At 31.8% G+C, this 25,209-nt stretch overlaps 1 protein-coding gene and 1 long non-coding RNA gene across 7 annotated transcripts in view; one reads left to right on the top strand and one right to left on the bottom strand.

Annotated features, from left to right (window-relative positions):
- Positions 1–25,209, bottom strand: part of LOC143253775 (putative G-protein coupled receptor No9) — a 106,564-nt gene that overhangs the window by 39,928 nt on the left and 41,427 nt on the right. The window contains exon 1 of one of the 6 annotated variants that reach the window (XM_076508166.1): positions 14,349–14,468. The exons of the other annotated variants lie outside the window; for them this stretch is intronic. The gene's annotated coding sequence lies outside the window, so the exon portion shown is untranslated. Of the gene's footprint in view, positions 1–14,348; positions 14,469–25,209 lie in introns of those variants that run through there. 6 annotated transcript variants of the gene reach the window in all.
- On the top strand, positions 6,268–14,616 carry LOC143253798 (uncharacterized). The gene is made up of 2 exons (XR_013029850.1): positions 6,268–9,313; positions 13,762–14,616. It is a non-coding gene; the product is annotated as an uncharacterized LOC143253798 (long non-coding RNA).

The raw sequence follows: 25,209 nt of genomic DNA on the forward strand, positions 1-25,209 counted from the left end.
GTATTATTAATAATCATTTAATTTTGATTTGGTTAAAGAAGTAATATCTGACATCAGAAACAAAGTATCAAATATCATCGCATGCTATACTGGTTTACAGTTAAATTAATTAAATAGATTCATACGTTACATATACTTGAACGCATATTCCCGACAGTTTAACACATGAGAGCTACTTTAGACATGGGAAAAAACGTTGTTGTCAGTAGAATTGATAAGAGACAGTAATGACTGTGAAAACTGATAGAAACAATAAAAATCTTCTCGGTATCTTATTGATTTTCGTGTTAGAAACTAAAATAAAAAGGCTAATGATAAACTGTAATAAACTTTAAAAAACTCAAACAAAATATTGTTCGATACGGTCGGTGTTAATAGCTTAAAAACTCCATTTCAGTGTTAAGATGATCACAATGAATGACATCCCGAACAGTTATGCTTGTGAAAGAAACCATAAAAATTAAATAAATAACTAGCTCCAATTTTCTACCTCGCTCATTTCCCCAATGTACTGTACTGTGAAAAAGTCTAAGGACAAAGTCAAAAATTATATTTCAGGCTACTAGGCTACTTTTAAAGAACAATGAACGGAAAATCACATGGGAAATTTGATTAATCATATTTAGTACAACAGTTGGTATTTTGTGTTCCCTCTTTTGTTTTAATAATTGTAGACAGCCTTTCAAACGTTGTTGTAACACGTTTAATCAAAACGTCCTTTGGGATTTTACTCCAGATGTCTCTAATACACTCCCATAAAGCTTCTTTGGAAGTAAATTTCGATTTGTCAAGTTTTTAATACTATCAAATCCCGGATCTGCGGAACAGAGTTGAGATCGGGGCTCTTTGGGGGCCATTGCATTATCTGAATGACTACATCTGCTTCTTTCTTAGTTAAGTAATTTCTGCACTGATTATATGAGTGTTTGAAATCATTCTTGGTAGTAAAATCCTTTACCAATAATACACAAACCACTGAGTATATCATGACCGATTATTGCTAGTGGTATTTGAGCTGATTTATTTCTTCATCTATTTTGCAAACATCCCCTCAGCCGAAAATACCGTAAAATCATCACTCTGCCTCCCCTCTTGCTTCATGGTAGGTGCTATGCATTGAAATAAGTATTTTTCACTTTTTCTTCCCCGCCGGACGTACAACCAACGCTTTGAAACAGACATTTCAATGTTAGATTCATCCATCCATAATATTCTTTACCAATCATCAATCCAGTTTTTGTACTTCTTACCAAATTCAAGTTTTCTGACAATATTTTAAGATTAAAGTAAAGTTTTCTTAACTGGTACACAACCAAATATTCCATTATCATTGAGTCGTTTTGATACTGTAGATCTGAATACTTTTCTATTATTTGGTGCATGGTTGTTTTGCTCATTATTGAGATCAGTGACAGTCTTCCTTCTGTCCTGAAGGCCGCATAAACAAAGATACTTAACATCAGTATCACTGAGTTTAGGTGTTCTGCCTCTTCCTTTCCTATTTTCACATTTACCTGTTTTAATCTCACGATCTTGTTAGTTCTTGAGGAGTATTTCAAGTCTGCAGCAATTTGTTGGAAAGTCCAACCAGCATCACGTAAAGATTTTATCAAAACTCTCTGTTCTACGTATGATATCGTTGTGTTATCGAATGATTACTCATTCTGTAGGTGCTAAACACTTTTTCTGTGGCTCAACGACTCGTATCTACTGCACTGACATATGCCACTTGTTCTTATCATTTGTAATTAATCCTCTATAATAGTAAGAATTTCGAGCTTTACATGCGATACAATAATTCTTTTTGTGCTGAATTCAAACACTTGTTTCAAATTTTAGCAAATACAGTACAAAATCTGACGACTTAAATGTTTTATATAAACAGACCTTTCTTCTGCACTAAAAGAGTTTAGGTAAATTACAAGTCATTCAAGTAACAATGACAGCCCTTTCTGGGGGGTGTTATTTATGATATTCAAGCGAATTTAGATACATTGTAAGAGACATTTGGAAATTTCATACAATTATGACATTAAGGGATATCTGCTTTAATGAAAAGCAGATAAAACAATATCTTAGCATTGAATATTGATCCAAGTGAAGCATCTACTCGATAGAAAAATGCTAAAACTAAAGTATTTGTACTTCATGACTTTTTTCTCTATTTCAAATATTATACTTTAACAAGCCTTTACATTAAGTTAAAAAAATATATTACTTAAGTCTAAGCTATTTTTGAAATACAAATCGTATATGAAAGATGAAAACCTTAATAACTTAATCATATTTTAAGAGCATCGTCCAAAACAACTACTATCACATTTGCAAGACAAATGTACAAAACAGGGAGAACAACAGAATGTATCTTAGTAGGATAGGTGTCTGTTGAGGAAGGATCTCAAAATATATCAGATTAAATTTGAGTTAATAACTTTCACGTATGCAACAAAAGCAAAGGTTTGCTAGAAAATTAGGAAGAGATACGGCTACCTCAAGCCACAACAACAGACAACAAATATATCCACCGTCTGCAGCTGGTTGCTCAATGGAATTGAAATATAAACAATTATTATGGAAACAAAAGTAATACTTATCGCTGGAATCATAAAAAAATCAATAGGGGTTAGGAAGTGAAGGTTACCTTCTACATTTCAAATTTCAGGTTCCATATGTATATTGCAATGTTGTATACACTGCTGGTGAGTAACTGAATTAATTAGCTCTATCTATTTGTCTAGAGCAATGTGTTTTATGGTGACAGTATGATCACCAGTTACCATATTAACAGGCATTAGTAGGTATTGATGCGAATTAATTGTTTACCCACAACTGGCCTTGAAAGGTGGGACTTGTGAATAGTATCATAAGGTTAAACTCATTAAACTGGCTGCCCATATTTTTAGACCCCCACACACACACACACATACATTTGCATATTTCTCCATATGTTTCCTTACACAAATCAACTTATCATAGGTATTGCTAAATTATTGCTTGAGCCGTATAAATGGTGACAAGATGTAGTCATGCCATGATTAGCCTACAAAATAATGTGTAGAACTTGACTTTTCCAAGAAGCAATTTTGTGTGTTCCGGGATAGAAAGGCATTTGGGTGTTTAAGGCGTAGAATACATCAGTTTGTACTCGAATTGGCAAATTATTTCAGCACGAATCACAATTCCACTATTTTATCTTTATAAAATACAAACGACGTCACAAACTTCTCATATAGCAGTTGGCAATCAGTTCAAAAACATGTTTTTGATACAAACAGAAAAATGAATATATGTGATGTTATCCGATGAATTATTATTTGCCATCTGATGAAATCTTAAAATTCAGAAGAAAAAACACAGGAGGCACTTGATTCTATTATCTGAGTCTGTCATTCAATGCACTATTTCATGTAGTGAATATAGTCACAATGAGAAGAACAAAATATTTTATCTTTACTAGTTTCTCTGCTTCGCAGTTTCTTGTCTTCTTTTCATCGGAAACTAATATTTTCTCATTGATTTATTCCCACCGCGACAAAACGCACAACGTTTACATTTGATGAAAACATCACGCCTTCTAATCCAGACTTAAGAGACGTCCTAAAAGTCAGTAGCAAGTTAAGGTCTATTTTAAGTAAATTACTTTGCACAAGGCAATAGAATTTTGCTATGCTCTTGACCTACATTAATGAAAAGAACTCATGTTTCAACAAAGATTTATCTATAATAAGTAAAACTATTAGCACAAAAGTTAAATTTTAGGATTATCGTTGAAGGGGAATTTTTATCAATTGCCGAATGTTGTGATAATCAGAAACGTCTCTCATGACTTTTAATTAACGTCCTTACTTTAGAATTAAAAATCTTCAGAGTAATAAAAGACTGCTTTCATTGGTTTAAATTTTTTTCTCTGTTCTGTATACCACTTAAAATAATTTGATGATTCGAAAGGACGAGTTCTTTATTGATCAAACTGGTTTTAAACTTTTCAACAATTCTGTCACAATTCTAAGACATTATAAATACAAAGTATTAATACACCTAAATTCATAGCTCGGATTATTATAATTTTACACTTCTTCATTGATATTACTTTGTGTTTTTATATAAATCTATGTGGTTTCTTTAAGGTATAAAAGAACATTTATATCATATTCAGCTTTAATGGAATAAAATAAGAAAGATGAAGATGCTTGTCTATTTCATACGCCAAAAGAACGAAATGTACTGAAATATTCCTGTGTGCCTTTCATTCCATCTATAATACAAATGGAAGAAAATAACACCGAATCATGTATTGGATTCAGTACAGCGACCAAACAAAAAGTTAAAGCGTAATAACTTCTAAACACAAAAGAGACCAGACTTTAACATGCACAGTATTCATATTACTTACTGATGGATCCATTTATCTCTAGAGGTTGTAATAGAAGATGCAATGGATAGATACTGTTCATTACAAGGATAGAAATGGGGACTGAGGCGTGAGATGAGATGCTGTTCAATGCAACAGTGCTTTTTAATTAGATGAGCGCAACTGAATGAGATATTATGATTTTTTCAGATAAAAACAGCTGTTTTGGCAATGCGGTTTATCTGTGTTGTTTTTCTTTAAAACGTAAATTTTGTGAAAAACGAGTCAGCAACCACTGCCAGTTTTAGTTAACCTATAAATTATATCGAATATTCTTTGTCATCTTGGCACTATTTAATGTCATTAGAAGTAAAAGTCTACATTACAACTCAAGTGTTTGTTTGTTTTTTTATTAGTTAACGAAAGCAAAACTAAAACACTGAACACATTTTCCTCATTGCTTACTGCATTAAATATCAAATGCACCATATTTCACAGAAGACAAATGAAATAAATAAATCTGTTTTTAATACATTGACCAAAGAATAAAATATTGACGTTCTGTCGGTTTGATCGTTCGCTTGCATGTAGAAATAAACATTTTACACGTAAGATATATTCTGACAATGTCTGTGATTAAAAAAAGTTATTCTATTTTCTCATTTGTTTAGTCTAGTTTAAATGCCAATGGTCTAAATTATAAGAAAAATTTAGCGCTACCTGACTGAACTTTAACAGGTGTTCACTTCCATGATATTTAGGCATACAGTTAATTTTGGTAACACTCGGTATTATGTTGAATTTTTAATATGGATATAGTAAACCCTATTTAAGGCAGAATAGCACGGGACCGAGTAAAATTTCCAGTTTAAGCAGGTTTTCAGGCTTAGATAGTGAACATGCATTTCCTTAATTATGTATAATTTTTGAGCGGAATGTTATACTTGTTTCACTCAAGGGAAGTAAGACGTTTGTGAATAAAGTTATTATACTGTTTATGTTATAGTTATTAGAATAAGAACAAAAATTTACATAAGTACACAAAATCTTAATCAAATTTATTTGGAGAAAGTGTACAGTTTCAACTGTTTCGTTTCTTTAAATGGACTTTCTCATGCGGTTAAAAGAGAACATCAATTCTACAGCCTTTTCATGAAGTTCATTTTCCTCCTTCGTTTTTGTATACATTTTGATATCGTTAATATAACTTAACGATTCATCAGTTTCATCAGTTTCTGTTATAACATTCTTGTCAACGTTCACAAAACTTTCCGCGTTCATAGAATCATCTGCATCAGTCTTCTCAATCAGAGTTTGGATTTCACTAAAATCATTATAACAAACAACTTCTACACAATTTACATTATCAAGATTGAATCCACAGTTTCGAAAGCACTTTATTACGTATTCATCTTTTACGCATTTGACTGAATGACTTAAAAATGCAATTGCATCTAACACATCAATTTTTATGGTCATTTCAGATGCTTTCTTACAGTCGTCCATGTTTGCAATAATATGCTAAAGCATCAATTTTCTGTATTTCAATTTTATACGCTGTATAATTCCATTATCTAGTGGCTGTAAAACTGATGTTATACATGAAGGTAGAAAGACTGAACGAGCATTCGAAATTTGAGCTTTTGGGTGACAAGTTGCATTATCTAGGAAAAATAGAATATTTCTATTTTCTTGTTCCATTCTTTAATTTGTTCAAAAATTCCTCGAATATAGCACTTGTCATTCACGCTTTATTATTCGCTTTCCATTCCACAGAAAGTTGATTTTCCTTAAATTTTTGAAATAGCGCGGATTTTCACTTTTACCTGTTACCCATGGTTTCTCTAATTTTCCATCAGCAAATGTGACCAAAAGTACAGTCAATCGTTCTTTCGAATAGTGAGTGACCTCCGGAATAATGACGGCAGAAAAAGAACTGAATACATTTAACCAATTCTTACTGTAACAAAATGTTCGAGAATTCATTAATATTTATACAACTTATTAATTAAACAAGAACTTATTGATATTTAGAAAAATTATTAATTAAATAAGAAATGAATATGTAGTCAAAAGCATTTTTCCGTCTTACTCAGGTCCTGATCCTACTTGTTGATAGATGAGGTAGGTAAAAGCTAGTTTTCCGTCAGATTCCCAGCTTTGACTCCGTGCTAGTCAGACGTGTTTTTACATTTCTCTTGCTATAATGACGCTGTCTTTTCCAGGTCCTGCTGTGCCGATCCCGCCAACTGTCCCGCCGATAATCGTCGACGGTCTACCGCCTCACCTCTCGCCCCTTCAAGTAGCCACATTTATTGCGCAGGCCAAGCCTGGCGCTTCCATTGATCCGTCTAAAACGCGTATTCTCCGCAGAGGGGGAATCCTTCTCCAGCCGTCTACGCCCAAAGACTTGTCCTACCTCTGTTCGCCATGGAACTCCCCTATGAAAATTAGTTGTGCACCCACGAGAAGCCCTACTAGCTTATTCACAGTCTCCCTTAAAGGAGTACATTATTCCATCCAGCCGAGTGAAATTAAATTCGCAGTTGAAACCTAAACCCAGTCAGTGTTATACGCCGTGCACCGAATTTATTCAAAATCCTCCCGTCAAGCTACGAAGTTCATGAAGATTGTAACACACAACAAACTTATTGCAGAACCATCCTACGCAACGGATGCTACTACCATATATTCCACTTCAGTGCCGAACGCCCCCGACGCCATCCAACTACACCCAAAACTCCTAACCAACCTACACCTATACCACAGCCTAGCGGAATATCTCCTATGCCCATAGCCACCCCGCTACCTGTAAACCAAACATCAGCAAAGTATACCCAAACAAATTTCGTTAACAAAATATCCCAGGGCACACAAACCATCGATGAAGAACCAAAAACTAGCGAGTCTTCTACCTTTACTGACAATATCCCAACAGCAGACGCAGTTTCTCAAACCAAGACAGACATGATTAATCAAAATACCCAGTATCCTGACGATATGCACATCACGAGAGCAAGCAGGAAGGCTGCCTTTCTTGAGTCGAAGCTTAGGCCGTTCACCAATTGTTCTCCCTGGCTTGACCGACAATTCGACCCATCAGACGTGGACAATCCGTGTTGCCCTATGGAACAGTCGCCATTTTAGTTCAAAATACATCCGAGCTACCACATCTGCGTTTTGTGTTTTGTTATTATCATTTGCTTTGTAATTATATGTATGTCAATTGTTCTTAATCTGTATAAGTTCTTTCCCTAAAACTCTTCTTCCGGGCACGATCAGGGCCTACATTCGTCGCCCTGGTCGTGAAAGTGGGTTTTCTCGGGGTACTCCCGTTTCCCCCCACAGCAAAAGTTCCGTTTCATAGGATCTATAGATCCCAGCCCTGAAAAGAGGTACGTTACTTTGATATCTAAATTTTATTTTAAATTAATATCTAAATTTTTGAATATCCAAAAGTTTTAAGTGTTTAATAGCTAATAAATTTAAGTCATGAGAGCTAATCATGTCGGCGCACTGTGTTTGCATCTCTCGGCTCTCTCCAAGTCAATATTCTTAAACATCATTCCTCGGACGCTTGTGGGTGTTCTGCTGAACCTTCCTCATCTTTATTCGTCGTCTCTCCGGCAGGCAGAATCTCTTCTCAGCTTTTCCTGACGCCCCTCAATTAAATTCAACACACTATCAACTTCTAGGTCATTCGTGACCATCGCGTTAGATGAATAACTAACATGCCACTTCTGTCCATATCACTCGCTCCGTAATCAGGTAACTAATTTATTCTTCTCTTGTGTGGGGTGAAGAGAAACAATAGTTTCTGACCGCCCCTGGTTATTTTTCGTTCGACCAGAACGAAATAATAATTTAACCAAAATTCCTACCTAGATCTGATGCTGATAGTTTTCCGTCCGCGTTATACAGGTTTTGCCATATAGAGGGCATTTTATAAGAGAAATCTTAAGATAATGCCGGAAAATTTTGATATTTCCGACTTGTACAGATTTCCGCCCTATGCAGTTTCCGGCTTAGACAGGTTTTACTGTGTGTCAAACACATTAGGCATACCCATAACTTTCGTAACACTCAGTATGATGTACCATTTTCAATATAGAAACACGTAGCACACGAAGCCCCAAAAGCACAGTATGTATGTCTGCGGACTTACAACGCTACGAGCCGGGTTTCGATACCCGTGGTGAGCATAGAGAGCCTATCGTTTTATTTTGCATTTCATTAGAAATAAAAACCTAACACGTTAAACAAATGTAGTTACTATTAGTAACACAAAGAGGTATTCATTTCAATATAGGCATATCCAACACGTCAGACGTATAGTTAATGTGAAGTAACACTTTCCTTATTGACGTATCGAAAACGTTAAGTAAACAGTTAATGTTAGTAGCACTCAGTACGAGGTAGCATTGATAATTCCAAGTTCCTTGCATATCTGTATGTGTTTTAGTCTCTGAACTCTGGGCATAGTGCTTAGGTCTATCAAGCAACCAATGTTATTCGACTAATATCATGGCAAGACAAACATGACGTGAGAGCATACCTCATAGGGAATTTCAATTATTACTTCCAAATATAGAGGAACAAAGAATAATAGTTATACATAATTATAATGTACATCATCCTACTGCCCCCATACTCTCTTTCTCCATGTAGGTACCAAGTAACGTGACTTCGACTGTTGTAATAGTAGATATGCTAGCTTACCTAATGGTGTCAATGTATATCAATATGCAAACAGTGGCCGTAACAGGCACGGTGTGCTCAATGTATTATACTTCACGCTTCCCATAAAGTACGTCTACTCAGATATAAGGTCATGCAACGTCAGTTGTTCAGGAAAATCAATACCTGATGAAAAGAAGCGATGCAACCTGTCTCTCAGAGTTTCTGGCTCTGCCGTTTAATTACAGGCAATACTAATAAAGAGCTAGCACGTCATGCTAAAAGGTAATATTTTTTAAATCGTATTTAATTTTTTGTTCTGTTAATTTAGTCAAAGCTGCTGCTTCAGTGATGCAATATTATTACTATGCCTTTTTTGAACAGGTCCTCTGTTTTTCAAGAATTGAATAATTTTAGCATAAAATAATAGGTTTGTTCTTAGCAACCTGAGTCAAACGGGGTCTTCCTGCTTTCTGAACAAACAATATACATTGTCATCGATAGATAAAATCATTTCAAACAAAAATCTTCATTACGTTGTAATTGTATAATAAAAGAACATGAATAGAAGTATTTATTTTTAACAAGAATTCGAATAATAGAGTTAAACAGAAGTTCACATACAGTAAAATAGCGTACTTTGTTACAGATAGAAAGCAATAGGTAACTGGATTGACATATTCACAAAAATGGAATGTTCAGATTCAACAAACTCCCGATAATGTGTCTCGGTAACCACGAGAGCACATGAAAAACGGCAGAAACAGCCTATGATGTATCTTTGAGTTTAACAACAAAACGGACAAACAAACAACTGAAAGACGTTGTTGCTGCTTCTTCATATGATTGGATAACAATGTTTAATTTAACTAAGCCTTACTATTCTTTATCATAAATGCGTGACAATACTGTTAATGGGTCTTAATGTTATAGTTTAGTGACTGTTGTAGTTTTGTAATCTCTGATATTATTTATTTGTGATAAGAAATTATATATATACCAGCATTCCTTTCTGTTATTTTCCAGTATTTCCAGGGGATGTTTCCACAGTTCTTTTTTCTAGTACAGTTATATAGTATTTAATCATTAATTGTTAATCATTTTGGTGGCTAATGGTTATCTTTCTGGTACGCGTATCGGTTGGAATAGCAGTATGTTGCAAAATATGCCCCCCACTTTTGAGCTTTGTAAACGTTCCTACCGTTAAAGACTATCCTGTGTATTAGTCAAGTAAAAACATAATTTTTCATTCATAAAGTATAATTTCAAGCATCAGATATTCCTGGTATAATTTATTATTACTTTATGTTGTTGACTGTTAGTAATCTCTGATGCTATATATTGGAAAATATTGAATCTATTCACTAGTAATGCCGAATATTATTCGTCGTTTATATTGGATGATGTTTGAAATTCTCCATAATAATCATTTTCAGTAGTTCATGGTATCATTTTTTTAGAATATCTCATTATATTGACTCAATAGTATTCAATTTATTCCTGTTGTTATCGATTAGTAATTATTGATAATATTATAAATATTATTTAAAATGTTTTTAATTTGAAATACCTTATATTATTCAATGGTTTTGCTAATAATACTTATTTCTGCTATTTCTTAGAAATATCTAAAGTTATGCATTAACATTTACTTGCTCTTTTCATTAGTAGTATCTTATACAATTCTGGTAGACTTTCATCAGCAATAAATTATGTTATTTATTTAGTCCAGACGGTTGTTATTAGTAATTCATGTTGTTCTTGATGACGAGAAACCCACTTAAAAAAATGCATCTCAGAATGGCTGGTATGGGTATAATAACTTTTATTGTTCTATGCTTATCAATAAAAGTGACAATACCTATACCACCCGTTTTGAGATACAATTCCTGTTGTTATTCACAAGTAATTCTTGATGTAATTCGTTAGCAATCTTTTTGTTAACCATTATCATTGATTTGTAATCACATGTGTTATTCATTAAAAAATTCCTGATTTATTCATGAGTAAATCTTGGTGTAATTGATTAGTAAATTATTGCGTTATTAATTAGTAATTTATCTTGTTATTCGTCAATAATCCTTGACGTTATTCACTAATAATTCCTAAAGTTATTCACAGGTAATATGTAATGTTTGTTTCTCACGGTGCTCAGAAATAATCTGAGGACTTATAACTATAGAATTCTGAATGCGATCCCAGCAGTTTGGAGAGCGTAGCTATCCTATTTTTCAGCTTGACACTAAAATAAACATCTGATATTATTTATTAGACGTTACTAATAATATTTGATAAGAATACTTCATCTGCTTTATTATTTACATGAGGATGTATTTAGGTATTTATTACTAATCCCCTAGGTCATCCACTTATAAATCAGGTTTAATTATTTATTAGTAATTCCTAGAAATTCCAGACCTGAAAAATTCGTTAGGAATGTCATATGATATCACATCGTGATTGCTAATTCTATTATTACTTATTAATAATTTATCATTAAACAATATACCTCATAATAATCGTAACTAATAATACATGTTATTTATTTTAAATACTCGAAATTATTCATAGCAACTTCTTATGATGTATATTAAAATTACGAATGATATTTGATATTGACACCTAAGTCACCAGACGGCGAGAAAGAGATAATTTTCCTGACTTGTAAAGCTGAAATTGGGTGAGAGATTTCCCGTAGTGGACAAGTTTCAGTTAATCCATTGTTTAGTCCTACGCTTACAAACCAACAACAGTTAAAATTATCATTAATATTTTATCATGTTTATCATCAGTGCGTGATGGTGTTAATCAGTTGAAACTTGTTTTATAATTTATTAAAAGTAATTTAAAACAGTTTCAAAATAATATTCATACAGTTCATTCGAATTTACTAAGGATGTTCATTACCGATATCTCATGCTATTTCTTTGTAATTTAGGGTCATTTATAATTAATTCTTAGCATTACTCGTTAGCAATTTGTGCTGGCGTCATACATGGCCTTGTAGCACACGACTCGCATTCTAAGGGTCGTGGTTTCGAACTCTTTCTTCGTAACATTCTCTCTCTTTCAATCATATCTCGTCCCCCGCTGGGGCATTAAAATCAGAGGTTCGATTCCCATCGGAAAATACAGCATCTAGTCCAATGTGACTTTGCTACAAGAAACAACACACAATCATTCAAACTGTTCGTTTGTAATAAAACAGCCCAAGAGTTGGCGGTGGGTGATGTTGACTAGCTGCATTCCCCATTGTTTATCACATCACAGTTAGAGAAGACTAGTGCAAATAGCCCTCGAATATCTTAGAGCGAATATTACAAACAAACAAATTCATTAGCGATTTCTGACGGAATCGTTGTTGTTACCTAAAAGTATTCTATAAAATATATTATGTTGTAATATTTTTGATTTAAATTATCAGATAATCCCTGAATTTATTCATTTAGATTATGAGACGAATATTTGTAGGTTTTATTCATAATAAGTTAAAATCCTGAAGCTTTTCTTTAATAAACTATAATTTTGTAATTAATAATGATTGGTGTTAATTGTTATACTGTTTTGTTTTGTTAGACATTCGTGATTTTATTCATTAAAAATTAAGTTCTGATGTTAGCTATTAACAATTAAGTTATGTATACTACATAATATATATTAAATATCAGATGTTACATAACAGAAATTGAATTTAAAATGCAATAATGGAAATTAAATTATATATGGTATACAATAAAACTTAAACTTTATATGCCACAAAGTATTCACCGCCTGCTACCTAGAATTGGTTCCTCATATTATTCTATGGTTATATATTAGCTATGAGAATATTTGGTAAATTGCAATTTCATTGATTCTACTGAGATTGTTTTTTTTAAATATAGTTTTTGAACATTCTGTTTCCACTTTTTGCATTAGTCAATTAATTCCAATATTTAACAGAGAGAAACACATCTAGAACAGAAAATATATTGTGTTAATGAATATAAAATATAAAATAATATGATAATTTCTTTCGGCTAAATTAAACCGATGACGTATGTTTGTACTACGTCAAAAAAATCAGTCTCTCGTCATTATAAATACACAAGAAAAAACAATGTGGTTGTCTGAGAAATAATTTTTTGGTTTATTTCTCACCGTAAGAAAACAAAAGACACATTTCATAATATAAGAAGTTAATTCTAACATATTCCATATACAACTATCTGGAGGCTGTTATAGTTCCGAGTTCTTTATCGGTCACTGAACAACAACAAAAAATAATAAAAATCTACATTCTTCAGGAACCCTCGTGGAAAGAAAGTTGTGGTACAACATATAGTCTTTGTTATGTTGCGTTTCATTTATCTTCCCTAAATTAGTAAAGGATATATCTATGTATCTAATAAAAACCATTACTGAAACAAATAAACTAAACCTAGAGCAGATGTATTTAGAAATCAATAAGCGACACAAACTTATTTTATATTTTGGTTTGATTTTATTCAAAAGGAAAGTATTTTGTGAGAAAAATCCGCTCTTTGAATTCTGTAACAGTTTGCAAATGTAGGTCTATTCGACTTTACAAAAAGAATATGATTATATTATAACCAATATTTTATATTTTACAACTCTTATCTTGCTTGTGTAAATAGAATATATTGTGTAATCCATTAGGTACAGTACTGCATGGTCATTGAATTTTAATATTTTAAAATAATTTTATTGATGTTTGTTTACTTGGTGGACAGAGAAATGAAGACGGCTTGCGGTTTTTGCTCTATTTTTTATCGTGGAAACTGACAGCTAAAGAAGATGAATCACTTAAGCTCTCCTGAAGAACAAAATGTATCCTCGACTGGAGATCACTGAACGTTGAAGTTAAGAGCAACAAACAAAAAATTTGAACTTCCTTTGTATTTTGTATTACAAACACAAGAAACAAACATAATCGGTGAATACAGACAAATAAACAGCTCAATGTAAACAGTAATGGTCTTCTATTACCTTATAAGTTGAACACTTAAATTAAATTAATAGCAAATTTCTTACTAAAGTAATTGTACTCTGCGATGCCATATAGTTTTTGCATTGCACCAGAGAAAGAATTTTACCTAATTTTAAGAGAGTTAATACAATTAACTATGTTTAATGTTATTGTAACATAACAATGACTTATTTTAATAATTACTTTGCAAACAAGGAATTAAATAAAATCAAAACGTTCATGCTATTAATAAGATTACAGGAATTACATTACTTTTTGTGACCAGACCTGTGGTTTTGTCACAACTTACACATTTTGTTAGGAGGTCGGGTTTGATAACAAAATTCTTACCTGGTTTTTTACCACTGCTTTCTTTTGTATGCGTTTGTTGTATAACGGATAATACGGAATTATCCAGTTAATAATCGGGTTATTATTGCAGCTAACAGATATTCCTTTTTTATCTTTAAATACTTCAATCTCTGACCTATGTCGTTAACAATAAGAATTTATTCTTTACATCACTTCATGTATTTACGATTAACTCTTTGAAGTCGTATATTACTTCAAAAGTCATCTTCAGTCTCGACGGATCACCAAAAAAAAACAAAAAAACAAATCCACAGGATCTGTTGGTTTTTCCTTTAAACTTTTTCCGCGCAAGTTTTTGTAAATTTATTAATTGAGTAGTTGCTCAGGCGTATGCAGTGAAGTCACAGCCTGGGTTGATGGCTAAAGCTTAAATAGATAAAATCTGTTTTCAGCACTTTATGTTTCTCCCAAGGAAAGTTATGATAGGATGTTAACACCTAACATTGCGTCTGCTTCGATGAAATGTGCCCTTCCGCATCTGTTTCTGAAAAATTAACTTGTCTGCATCTGTTTCTAAAACATGTGTATGTTTTCTGTGCGTGTTTCTATAAACTGTATCCGTTTGTATCTATTTTTATAAAAAGTATATGCCTGTACCTATTTCTTAAAAATATATACGTCTGCGCCTGTTCTTGAGAAGTGTGCACGGCTACGCCTTTTCCTGGCAGGTTCTTATGCACCTGGGTTTCTCCTGAGAAGTGGATACGTCTGTGTCTACGTTTCTGTTCACTGTTTTCCTATTTCCTTCTTTCAGTGTCTCTCAGTGGGACAGCAATAAGCCTACGGAGTTAAATACTAAAATCCGAGATCGATTCCCAGCAGTGGTCAGGATAGATAGCTTAATACAGCTTCGCTCTAAGCACACACAAACAAATTCCTTCAGGTGAAAAAATCAAAGCTCATGATGCTAATATATCATAGTTCTTTAATTAATCTAGCAAAGTGGTCCGGAGTTATTGACTGAAACTTAGGAAATGGTTCGCTATTAGACATAGATATTAATGATTGAACACATACACACCTGACTAAAACCGTTTAATGAGGTTTATCAGGTGAAATTAAACTTCAGTTTCAGATAAATTCAACACCCACTCCTAAACCAATGATTAATGCTATTTATTACGAAGTGAACTGATAAAAAGTCGAGTCAACAGCTAATTTCGTGGAAGTTGTTTATAATCTTCAAAATTGGAATCTTTCCGATTAGAGAGTATTTTTACCTCATGTGATAAGCAGCACGTATCGAAAGACACGATACTTTTAAAAACAAAACTCTCGAGAAAATATGTTAGTTACTTCAAATCCTAGCTGTTAAATGCTAGTTGTTTGTTAATTGGCATATGTGTTAAAGGTTTATTAACTGGCTAATTTGAAGACAACATTAAAAAAGGAATATGACGTGTATAGCTTGTAACGCGCTATAGAAACTGATCTCACGTATATGGATGTATCATAGGTATAGCGGTTTATTTGATAGTAATAGTGGAGGAAAAAAAGAAAGGAAATATTGTATTAATATAACTTCAGAAAAAAATACACAAAATATTTTGTTTCATCGTATATATGGAATTACTGTTCAAACTGTATATCAAACCTGCATGCGTTATATTTTATAGAATTGTATTCTAGAGCTTTAGTGATCCTGTGTATGCAACTTTGACGCTATTACATTACGACTACATGTATCAGTTTCTGTAAATGTAACATACTGTATCTGCGTTTTATTATATATATTTGTGTTATCTAACATTGTATTTCAGTACTTGTTCTGATAAACACGTGTATTTTATATAACTATTTATTTCATAATTGTCTTTGTTAGTATAGATGCTTAGGTACATGTAACAATACCCTCGAAAGCAAATGTGTTCATGTGCATTCAGTTACACATTTAATAACGTTCTGTTTGAACACATTTGATAATTAATAATTGCTTAGTTTTGTTTCTAAGTATGTACAATAAATTATATAAAAGTGTATTTGAACAACATCTGTTTTTTATATATGCATTTGTGTCTTGATATTGCGTTGGATCATTTGATTGTATATGGGTGTGTGTGTGTGTGTATTAATATTGTGTTTGAATGTTTGTATCTTTGTTAAAGTATCCGATAACTTTGTATTTGGACATTTCTTCGTTTCTGTATTATGTATAAACATAAATCCTGTTACAGTGTTTTGAAATTTTGTGTGTGCGTTTCCTTGTATATACGTAAATTTGATCTTGTTATTGTGAGTTTGAACTTTTGTGTTTCTGTAGTATTTATGCTGTATTTTTAATGTTCTAATTAGTGTATTCGTTAATGTTGGAACATTTTTCATGTCTTGTTTCTTTGTTTTTGAATTTCACGCAAAGCTACACAAGGGCTATCTGCGCTAGCCGTCCCTAATTTAGCAGTGTAAGACAAGAGGGAAGGCAGCAAGTCATCACCACCTACCGCTAACTCTTGGGCTAATATTTTACCAACGAATAGTGGGATTGACCGTCACATTATAACGCTCCCACGGCTGAAAGGGCGGGCATGTTTGGTGTGATGGGGATTCGAACTCGGGACCCTCAGATCAAGAGTCACCTGTCAATGCCGGGCCTTTTTCACATCTTACAAGAATCTAGCCCCTACAAAGAAGCACGACTAAATTATTCGCTTAAATTAAATAAGTGATAAGTCAGTACTTTAAATATATTTGAATGTTTACGAGAAAATCAGTTTATCAAATTTCATAAAAGTGCAATAGGACAGCATGAAAAAATAATTATTTATGTTCACCTAACATTTGCAACAGTGATTGTTGTAAAAGTTTGTCTTCCTTCATCAGAAATAATACGAGCGTAGCGACTTGGCTGTGCTATTGACAGCTGTTGTAATGATACTTAAAACGAAAATTGAATAAATTATTATTCATTAAGCTGATTTTCTAAAATTAAAAATCAATACTTCGATTCTCCATCTTGGATAGAGCGTAGGCAGTCTATGACGTATGAAAAAAAAATTAATATTCGCCATTATCAACCATTAAAAATTACAATAAAAATAATGTTGATAAAAAACAAACTTAACGTACCCGCTATGCAGTCTGAAAAAAACGCTCAAACCAACCAAGTAATAATATTTTCTATTGCTCAAATAGTGTTTATTGTGTTTGAATTTTAAGTTTGTGTTGAAAAATACTCAGTTAAAATTATAAAATTTGAAATGTATTTTATGTGCATAGATACCGCTTTATTTGTTTACTTTGCAGATTTGTAACAAAGTTTTTTGCTCCCTTTTTAATCGATTTCTGTAAATATGACAATTGATCAACTGATGACATTCCTTGTTTTATTATTTTGTTTAAGTGTGTAATTCAGATATTAATTGATAATCTGATATTAGTTTGTTTAGAAGTTCGTTTTAATCATCAAAATGTACTTTATTTCTAAGTATGCTAATATTGTCCCGCTTTTAAATTGATTATTTATTTTGTTATTTGTAGTTCTAGAGATGCTTCTGACACACCCAAAACAGGACGGCCAGTCTTTCCAATAAAGACAGATTGTTAAAGTATTCACAAGTGTTCTGTAGTTTTTATTGTTAGAGTATTCATGAGTGTTCTATAGTTTCTATTGTTAAAGTATTCACAAGTGTTCTGCATTTTTTATCGTTAGGGTGTTCATAAGTGTTCTATTGTTTTTATTGTTAGAGTATTCACGAGTGTTGTATAGTTTTTATTGTTAGAGTATTCACGAGTGTTCTGTAGTTTTTATTGTTAGAGTATTCACTAGTGTTCTGTAATTTTTATTATTCGTCTGCTTTTTGTATTTTTTAACTGTTGTAAAAATAAGTTGAACACGTAGTTACAATTCTCGTAGTTTTGCGTATTTTCATTTGTAACATAAAAAATAATAATTGTATTTCATCATAAAACTCGTGGTTTAAGTCTGACATGCTGACATGGCGTGATGGTTAAGGGAACTCGTTTTGCAGTTTGTGTATCGCGAAGTTGACACCCGACGCCGAACATACTCGCCCTTATAGCTGTGGGGGCGTTATAAAGTAACATTAAATTTCGCTATTGGTTGGTAAAGAGAAGCCCAACAGCTGGCGCTACCGGCGTTGTTGTCTAGCTGCCTTCCTTCTAGTCTATCACTTCAAAATCAGGGATGTCTAGCAAAGAATGCCCTGAAGTAGCTTTGCCTATTTCTGCTTTAAAAGAATTGCACCTTGCACATTACACTATCCATGATTTCTGTACAATGATTCACAACGATAAAATCTATGGTTCGATTCCCCGTATTGGACATAACGTGACACCTCATTGTGTGGGTTTGCACTATGAAAACAACATTAGCAAAAAATCTTTACGTAAAGACTCGAAAAGTGGTATCTGCAACAATCTTAAAAATACATCTTGGAATGTAAATTCACATGTACTAGTACTAGATATAATATCTTTCATATTGTTATGTATCATGATTTATCCCGAAGGAGTCTACAGTTGATTATGATACATATTACAATTTCAAATAGACTGAAACTGAAATAAGCTTTAATTTCGTTTAGAATTTAACTGAATATCGATATGCATCAAATTTATTATTTTTACCAACAAGATTAATATACTTAATTTTCTTTTTTAACAAAATTACATTTCAATATACAAACAATAATACAATTTATAATAATTGTTATTACAACTAATGATTTATATACAAAAGTTTTAGAAACAATAATGATTCTTCTATCTGATCTGGAGTAAGATATTTTGTCGATGGTTCACGATGAGCGAATTAGTTTCGAGTTAATATTAGTACAGTTAATTTAACACGTTGCTAGCTAGCTCCGTTTCTTGACTGGTCTTACGCCATTTACAAGCTGATTTTTCATTACTGAAGTTATGTAATGTCTTCGTAAAAATAATAATCTCCGATGTGAATTCACTGAAGTTAAATGTCTTGTAAACTTCGAACTCGATGAACTTTCCTAGTAAAATATCTATCGCTTAGCCATTGTTAAGCGTTTATCACAGTTACAGCTTCCGAGGTTTTAAATATACTAACTGTAGAAAAAGTTTGTGAGCATTTCGTTGGTTATCTTTTTTAGCTTAAGAGAAGATGTTCTAGAAATATCAGGTAGGATAACAATACTGATATTTACACATTGTTGATTCTTACGCTCAAGAATCATTTCCAAATTTGGTGAATATGGGAGAATTTCGTAATAAACTTTTAACAGTACAAGTTACATGCATATCTGAATATTTATTTAACTAAAACAAACATTAATATTTAATTTATATTAGCGTGTGGTTTCTTATAGCAAAGGCACATTGGGCTATCTGTGGAGTTACCCGAAGGGAATCGAATACCTAATTTTAGCGTTGTAAACCCGTAGACTTATCACTGTATCAGCGAAAGACATATATTATTAATAAAATATGTTATAATATGTAGTTTTCTACTCGCTTATAAATATTCCAGTTATAGAAACGTTTCTTCTTCTTTTACTTAGAAATCGTGAAACGTTTTCCTGGTTTCTTATTATAAAATTAGTTCTTTTGACCATGATGTAAAAAGTAATGAACATTCGTTAGATTCTTAAAATACTCTGTTATAGACAGCCATTAACTTACAGAACTGCGTTTTCAGAAATAAATGTAATTAAAATTAAGAAACTGCTGGCATATATTGTAGGATCTACAGAGAGATCATGTGATAAAATGTCATGTGGATTGATATGAATAAATCTCTGAGTGTGTTTTCCTCCTGTATTATTACTTCTAAAAGTTTATGCAGCTGTATACAGAAGTTTCGTCGGACTTTAATAAAGATTTATCTCATCTACAGTTTCCACTAAAGTTAAAGGACAAAATACAAAAGGAACCACCTTATAATTTTACTGTTTTGCTTTCTCAATCTTCATCGAAATAAGAAACGCACGTATTCTAAATAGCTGATAATGGTTTTACAGTGATGGTTATTAGAAGAGAATGAGATATTCCTCATAAATTAGTCTTGTCTCCATGCTTTCAGAGTAAAAGTTCCTAAGTTAAATTAGGAACTTTTAAGTTTGAAAGCAGAACTTTAGTGAAACATCTCTTGGTACACGATATATATATATAAGCCTATATTCGAGCTAATTTATTCAAAGATAATTTCAGGGAACTATTATAATGAATATTTACCTGCTTGTAATGTGATATCTTACTTTTTTATGATTTCATTAGCCCAATGAAAGAAGGATTTGTTTGTTTATTTTGAAGTTAACGCAAAGCTATACGAGGACTATCTGAACTAGCCGTTCCGATTCTAGCAGTGAAAAACTAGAGGGAAGACAGCTAGTTATCACCACTCACCGTTAACTCTTAGGCTACTCTTTTACCAACGAATAGTGGGATTGACCGTAACATTATAACGTACCAACAGCTGAAAGGGCGATCATTTTAACTGGGATGGGGATTTAAACACTTATATTATAAGTCGAGCACTTTAACCACCTGGCCATATTAGGCCCACAAAAAAGGAAGAGAGAGTGAAAACACATGAAACTAAGAGTGCTAAAACACCTCACCATTTATTTCTTTAGATTGAATAAGAGTTAAAATACTTCGATAAACATAAGTTGTAAAGAATATGGTTAGCGTGTCAGAATTGGAACCAAGGGTTCATGGTTCCCGTCTTGTTACCAATAAAAACAAACAAAACTAAACGTGCTGCTACTATACGGGTGACTTTCAGTTCCCACTGTTCGTTTAAAGTAACCCAAGAGTTGGTGACGGAGGCTGTTGACAGCTGCCTTCGCTTCAAAACCAGGGACGACTGGCGTAGAATATCCTTGTATACGTTTGCCTGAAAATTTCGAAACAACCGATTACTTATCAGTAAAACCTAAAACAGAGTAAGATAAATGCCAGAAGTTGAGTTTTAGTGACCTTAAGTTTAATAGTGTATGTGATATTTTCTCAAACTGTTTTAGCTGAGTTGTAGAATGAGAATGTGCAACAATGTTTTGTAATTTCTGTTCAATCTTAGTTATTTATGTTGTTGTCAGCAGCATTCCACGTAATATATAATGATAATATATAGTGATAACATATAATGTAATATATAGTGATAACATATAATGATAATATATAGTGATGATATGTGATGATAATATATAGTGATGATATCTAATGATAATATATAGTGATGATATCTAATGATAATATATAGTGATGATATGTACTGATAATATATAGTGATGATATGTAATGATAATATATAGTGATGATATATAATGATAATATATAGTGATGATATCTAATGATAATATACAGTGATGATATGTAATGATAATACGTAGTGATAACATATAATGATAATATATAGTGATGATATGTTATGATAATATATAGTGATGATATGTAATGATAATATATAGTGATCACATATAATGATATATAATGATAATATATAGTGATAACATATAATGATATTATATAGTGATGATATGTAATGATAATATATAGTGATGATATCTAATGATAACATATAGTGATGATATGTAATGATAATATATAGTGATGATATATAATGATAATATATAGTGATGATATGTAATGATAATATATAGTGATGATATCTAATGATAATATATAGTGATGACATATAATGATAATATATAGTGATGATATGTAATGATAATATAGAGTGATGATATCTAATGATAATATATAGTGATGACATATAATGATAATATATAGTGATGATATGTAATGATAATATATAGTGATGATATGTAATGATAATATATAGTGATGATATCTAATGATAATATACAGTGATGATATGTAATGATAATACGTAGTGATAACATATAATGATAATATATAGTGATGATATGTACTGATAATATATAGTGATGATATGTAATGATAATATATAGTGATAACATATAATGATATATAATGATAATATATAGTGATAACATATAATGATATTATATAGTGATGATATGTAATGATAATATATAGTGATGATATGTAATGATAATATATAGTGATAATATGTAATGATAATATATAGTGATAATACATAATGATAATATATAGGGATGATATGTAATGATAATATATAGTGATGATATGTACTGATAATATATAGTGATGATATCTAATGATAATATGTAGTGATAACATATAATGATAATATATAGTGCTGATATGTAATGATAATATATAGTGATAATACATAATGATAATATATAGGGATGATATGTAATGATAATATGTAGTGATGATATGTAATGATAATATATAGTGATGATATATAATGATAATATATAGTGATGATATGTAATGATAATATATAGTGATGATATGTACTGATAATATATAGTGATGATATGTACTGATAATATATAGTGATGATATCTAATGATAATATGTAGTGATAACATATAATGATAATATATAGTGCTGATATGTAATGATAATATATAGTGATGATATATAATGATAATATATAGCGATGATATGTAATGATAATATATAGTGATGATATGTAATGATAATATATAGTGATGATATGTAATGATAATATATAGTGATGATATATAATGATAATATATAGTGATGATATATAATGATAATATATTGTGATGATATGTTATGATAATATATAGTGATAATATCTAATGATAATATATAGTGATGATATGTAATGTAGTGATGATATATAATGATAATATATAGTGATGATATATAATGATAATATATAGTGATGATATATAATGATAATATGTTGTGATGATATGTAATGTAGTGATGATATATAATAATAATGGACAACGTTTCCCCACAGTTTTTTTTTTATTATCTGTTGTGTGCTTCATTTAACTATTTTTGGATGCTCTTTGAATAAAATACATTAACTTAGTGTTGTTGTTGTTGTTTTCACATCAGTCCACTGTGATATTGCTACTGGAGAACAAGAACGTGAGAGGCGAACTAACCTCATTATGGCATACACTTGAGACCAAATGGTGTAGAAATGTTAAAGAAGTCCAGAAAACGACTGTTTAGTAAATACCAAGAGAAATAAAAACTATAATGATAAAAAACCTTTTTGTAACACGACGGTTGCTATCAATTTTCACATACAATGACAACGAAAATCACAGATGAAATGATTTCTTGACTTTATCTACTATTGTTCTGACGTTGCATCAGGAAAACGAAACTTGTGTGCTTGAACAATTAATCTTAATTTAAAGTTATTAGAAACCCTAAAGCGGGTGCACTATTTTTGAAGTTTTGTAGATAAATACAAATCATAATCTATGTGATTTATTGAAAGGACGACGTTTTACAAAGCGATTTTAACGAATCAGCTGACATTTAAAATAACATCCACATAAACACGTGCTCTTAGATTTTTTTTTCACCAAGAGTGCTAATTTAAACATCTTAGTAATAGAAACTTGAAAGGAGATAAGACCTCAGAATATTTCACAATGTATACGTATCTTCTACCAAACAACATGTAAATACATGTGAAAAAAAATACGTGTAACCCAACATATTATGAAGTAGTGTTTTTACTAAAAGATGTGGTGGAAAGAAATGAGTTCGAAGTTCACTAAAATTAGTTACGTGGTAAATATGCAGAGGGCGATGCTATCATTTAATATATCGTAATTTGCTTGATGTAAAGTTGTTTAATAGGTCTTCAATATTAATGTATGAAACCCTGTAAAAGTTGCTCCAAAGCCATAAATCAGAACCACACTTCCTTGATAAAAACATTTCTCACTTGTGTAATTTCCTACTATTCCAAGTTTGCTGGCACAAATCTTATTACAGTCATTAACACGAACATTTAATTAAACAAAACGAATGATGGAAACGGTGTTTCAGCTATTTAAACGAAAATGTACTGTTTCAGACAGTTAAAGCCATAAATAGCCTCAAAAGAGAAAAAAACTGATTTTGCTTACGGTGAAGTCTAAACGGTGTGTTATCGAGCAATAGAAACAAATAATGCCATAACAATTCTGCCATGTATTACAAATCTGATACCATTAGGTTGCAGCTACGTACAATACTGATATCATTAGGTTGCAGCTACGTACAATACTGAAACCATTAGGTTGCAACTACATAACAGTTTTATAAATCTTCTTTTGAATTATTTTCTGAAATAAAATAAATACCTGTCAGTTGTAAGTTTGACAGTCAGTTGCACAAAGTGACACTCCTTGAACGCAAGGAATAATGACGTAAATTAATATAAAAAATGCAAATTTAGTGAAACATTTTAAATGATTTAAAATACCCGAGGTTCTGTTATTAAAATCAGATGTGAAACGGATTATGCAACACTGCCTCAGATCCAATAATAACAGCATCCATTATTAGTGAAATATTACAATTTCATGATCTGTTTTAGCCTTTATTAGGCTTTCAAGGTCGATGGTAAAAAATTGTCACTCTGTAGGTGGGAAACATTTGTTTTTTGTAGGTTTTGTTTATACATTCTAAAATTCCAAAAGAGGTGTTATAACCAGCACTATTATCTTCTACATTTCAGGCCAGTATACAAATAAGGCAACAACTCAGATACATAGCGTGTCATAATTACATACGAAACTAAATTCGTAGCGTTATTCACTACAATCTTCGTTTGTGTAAAACCTTTTCCTGCCATTAGTGTCAGACCACGCGCTACGATTTATTATTATTATTTCAACATCTACAACCACGCGCATCTTCTATCAAAACTGGTTAAATTCATTTCACTCTAACTGCCTACCAGTGGAAAACCCGTAAGAGACCAAAGTTCAAATTAAGCTTTTCTCAGCTGGCCCGGTGTTTAGGGCAG

This window comes from Tachypleus tridentatus, chromosome 1 (assembly GCF_004210375.1).
Source record: "Tachypleus tridentatus isolate NWPU-2018 chromosome 1, ASM421037v1, whole genome shotgun sequence".
Classification (NCBI taxonomy): Eukaryota; Metazoa; Arthropoda; class Merostomata; order Xiphosura; family Limulidae; genus Tachypleus; species Tachypleus tridentatus.